This window comes from Mus pahari, chromosome 16 (genome assembly GCF_900095145.1).
Source record: "Mus pahari chromosome 16, PAHARI_EIJ_v1.1, whole genome shotgun sequence".
Lineage (NCBI taxonomy): Eukaryota > Metazoa > Chordata > Mammalia > Rodentia > Muridae > Mus > Mus pahari.
The window spans coordinates 52,398,587-52,403,142 of NC_034605.1; the positions used below are offsets into that span (position 1 = coordinate 52,398,587).

General features: G+C 37.8%; 1 protein-coding gene across 1 annotated transcript in view; it reads right to left on the bottom strand.

Annotated features, from left to right (window-relative positions):
* The window catches only part of Cenpp (centromere protein P), a 185,731-nt gene that overhangs the window by 72,906 nt on the left and 108,269 nt on the right, over nt 1-4,556 (bottom strand). The gene's annotated exons all lie outside the window — the stretch shown is intronic.

Genomic DNA, 4,556 nt, shown 5'->3' on the forward strand with positions numbered 1-4,556 from the left:
AGGGTTATAATTAAGACAAACTAGTTCATCTTGCCCAATATTAAATATTTATTCTATTTATTAACAATTTCAAGGCCACAGGAAAGTTCAAAGAGTAATATAATATGCAGTTATATGCTCTCCACTTACACATACCAACTAATACTTTGTTAATGTATTTAATCATCTCTGCTTCCATATCTGTGATCATTCATTCATCCATCCATCCATCCACCTACCCACCCATCCACTCACTGTGTCTAAATCGCTATCTATCCATTCATCTACTACTCAGGGATGAATCTGAGCCTTTTGAATATATTCTAACATTCATCTCCAATACTTCAGTATGAATCATGCAAAAACAAGATTTCCATTTTTTTTTTAGAAATAAGTCCTTTTTTAAAAAAAGAGCTATTGATTATTATATGTAAGTACACTGTAGCTATCTTTAAACACACCAGAAGAGAGCGTCAGAGCTTATTATGGATGGTTGTGAGCCACCACATGGTTGCTGGGATTTGAACTCAGGACCTTCAGAAGAACAGTCAGTGCTCTTACCTGCTGAACTATCTCACCAGCCCAGAACAAGATTTCCTAACACCTGGGTCAATTATTATTTTTACATAATCCCAAAAAGTAATTGAACATTAATTCAGTATTATCAAACATATCCCATATTCAGTTGTCCCAACGGTCCTTCACTGCAGTGTATGAGGTGTAGGACCTAAATGAAGCTCAAAGACCTTTTATTAAGGCATGGTATTTCTTCCAGTGGGAAATGGCATTTGGAAACAAAGACCTGGAAGCTCACTGCTCTCAGGTCCTCACAAAGGAACATGCTAGGAGATTTATGTCTACTCACAAAGGAACATGCTAGGAGATTTATGTNCTCACAAAGGAACATGCTAGGAGATTTATGTCTACTCACAAAGGAACATGCTAGGAGATTTATGTATAATCATACATTTCTTATACTGATTTCTCAAAGCAAAAACACATTTGAAGACTGCAGCATTTACTTTGTTGTTGTGATAAAACACCATGACCCAGGCAACTGAAAGAAGGAAGATTTACTTTGGTCTCTGGTTGCAGAGGGATTGAGGTTCATCCTGGCTGGGAGTCAGGGCAGCAGCATGGGAAGGAAATGGAAATGGCAACTGGAGAAGAAGCTGAGAGATCACATTCTTAACTACAGGCATGAGTTGGAGAGCAAACATGACACGGGATGAAGCTATAAACACTCAAAGACTGCCCCAAGAGGCCTATTTCCTCCAGCAAGGCTCTGCCTACTAAGGGCTCCACAACCTCTCCAAAAAGTGCCAAGCAAATCATGTTTTCAAACATCAGAGCCTATAGGAAATACTTCTCATTCAAACCACCAGAGACATTTAATAGTACTTCATGTCTATACACTATATTAAGCTAAATTGGACTACATAAACTATTTATTATTCATTAATTCAGTTAGACTCATATTAAATAACAAATGATAGCCATAATTCTTTCACAACTTGCAACCTCAAGCAAGGTCACTGTAGCAGAGAACCAATGAAAGGTCAGGGTAGCAGAGGAGAGGAGCTACCTGCTACAAACAGCAAGTTCTGCCAACCAGAACTTCAGGTTGGGTTTTTAAAATATGTTAAAAATTTGAACTTAGCTGAAAGATTTCATATACTCTAAATCCAGCTGCAGACAAATACTGCTTCTAGTTCATGTTCTATAGTTACAAATTCCTAATCAATGTGCCTTATCTCCCATAAGAAACATAAATATGAAAACAACACATCAAATCTGAACCTTCACAAGTTTTTGTAGGTATTCACTAAATGCAAAACTCTAGGCTATTAGCTAAACAAGGCAGTACAAGCCAAGTCTATAATTTGGGCACTTTAGAGGTTGAGAAAGGAGATTTACAGATTCTAGGCCAATCTGAGCTACTTAGAGATATCATGTATGTATTCTGTGATTCAGTACTCCTGGACATTATTTTTGTTTTTCAAGACAGGTTTTCTCTATGTAGCTCTGGCTGTCCTCTACCTCAGAGATCCACTTGCCTCTGCCTCCTGAGTGCTAGGATTAAATACCTATGCCCAGCATCATTGGACATTACTAAGATGTATGGCATGTATCCTTGCAGCCTTCAACCAACTGTAAGGTCCCTGGACCTGTCACCTCATCTTCTTCCACAGTACTTTAGTCTTTTCTAATTAACTCAGAAGATAAGAGAGTGCTAGAAAACCAAACACAAAGTGCTGGCAGGCAGGCAACTGTGTGTGCCCACGGCCCACCTACGATGCCACAGCTCTTACTGCATTTACTCACGAGACAGCTTCTCAGGCCTTCCTTCATTCTAATGTGTATTATGGACTTGATCTTTGCTGTCCAGATCTACACCGGAAGGACTAGGCATCATCGTAGAAAGAAATCGTATGTGAGTGGAGTATTAGTTATCTATTTTTATTTTCATTGTATATAGGGGAGAATAAAAAACAAATTCCCTGGGCGTGGTGGTGCACGCCTTTAATCCCAGCACTCGGGAGGCAGAGGCAGGCGGATTTCTGAGTTTGAGGCCAGCCTGGTCTACAAAGTGAGTTCTACAACAGCCAGGGCTCTACAGAGAAACCCTGTCTCGAAAAACCAATAAATAAATAAATAAATAAATAAATAAATAAACAATAAAAAATTATAATTTTATATTTTAAAGCAGTCAAAATTTCTGTTCATGAAGTAAAAAGAATATTACTTTTAAGTTTAGTAATTTATCTCATTTGTAACATAACCACAACTTCTAAAGATGCTGTTCTAATTTAACTAGTTCTTCAATATTTAGAGCAAAACACAACAGAAAGGTAGGGGAAAAAAAAACCCCAAATTGTAAAGAAGCAAAAGAATTAGGATCTCTATAGACCTAAGGGTCTAATTCAAAGGTGATTTTTCTCAGAATGGAGGAGAAAAAAATACAGCTTTCCATGCTGACCAGGGAAGGAGAGCTCAGTCCACCTTGCTGTACCCCAGGGAAAGTTCTCACCTAACTAAAACGCATGCATACAACTCTCAAATAAAACTTAAAAATATGTGTCACATTCCTACAATGTTTACAGTAGTGAGATGAACTATCGCTAACCACAATGGCATGGGTGACTTTCAAAACCATAATGTTGAATGAAGAAAGACAGACATATGAAGAATGTGGACACAGGTAACTTTCAAAATTATAGTGTTGGATAAAAAAAGGATAAGACACATGAAGAATGTATTATGTGACGGCACATGAACAAAGCTCAAAAGTAAGCTCTGATGCTGAAATTATCTTTGTTGGCGAAGAGGAGAGGGATTCAGATTTCTTCATCAAGAATTAGGATTCATTCTATTCATACCATTATGATATGTTTACCTCTTTTAATATGTTTTAATAAAATATTAAAATATAAAACCGGTTACTGTGTAGGACAAACTGAATTTTACTCATGACCTTCCTTTTTATGATGGAATTCAGGCAGAGGTTGGCTGCTCTGGGCACAAGGATTAATAAACCACAGTTCATAATCTCATCCTGTTCCCAACCCATCAAGTTAGCAGACACATTTATAACTAAAACCTAAGTGCATAACAGAGCGTGGCCATCTAACTCCAAATGAGATGCTGCTGGAGGGCTGCAGCTCACTTGAGATGCAGATACTGGGGTATCTGGGAGTGCTGAGTTGCCTGTGACATCAGACTTGAAGTTAAAAGATGAGTTTTTTTACATAAGGGAGGAGAGGATGAATCCCTAATTAAGCTTCCCTGACATGTGTGAAACACAAATTTTCTGTGGTTGTACCTGGCTCGATTTGTGCCATTTCTCTGCAGAATGGGAACCATAGACAATACTTTTTGACAGGAGAAACTAGATTTCTGCTAACTCACTAGATACCACCTGTACCGACTGAGTATTTCCCCTTAGGGTCAATAAAACACCCCTTCTTACAGGTTTGTATGCTTCAAGGATGTGGGGCCGGGTAATCTCTTGGAGTGGAAAGGGGGAAAATGATTTTCTTCTTGAAGAATGGCATCTCTTGAACAGCTGAGACTCTTGCAGAGGAAAGGTGGAATTACCTGACTCTGCTTAGTTATCTATACCACAACAGATGCAGGCCCAGGAAGAGTTTGCAAGGCCTGGCTTGCAGTTCCAAAAGAAGCCTATTGCCGGGTTAAAAGCTTACACAAAAAAAAAAAAAAAAAAAAAAAGTCTTGAGACATCTGCTTAACATAATAGCTTCAATCACTACAAGAAAACAAAGTCATGGCTACTTAGGTACATGTAGACTTTGGGAAAACACATAATATGGGTGTGTTTTTTTACTAAGATTGATAAATGTTTTATTAGCCTATAAACAGTGAGTGATTTTTAAAATTAACTTATAGGTATTCATTTATGTTAGAGTTTCATAAAGTATTCTCAACTCACGTATTTCTACAGTGACTACAGTTTCAATGGCCAGTTGCCATGAATTATTAAACTTTTTTTTTTTAACTTCCAAATCTTCCAGTAGACGTCTAGAGTTTAGCTAGAAGTTTTGGCTACGGTACAAACA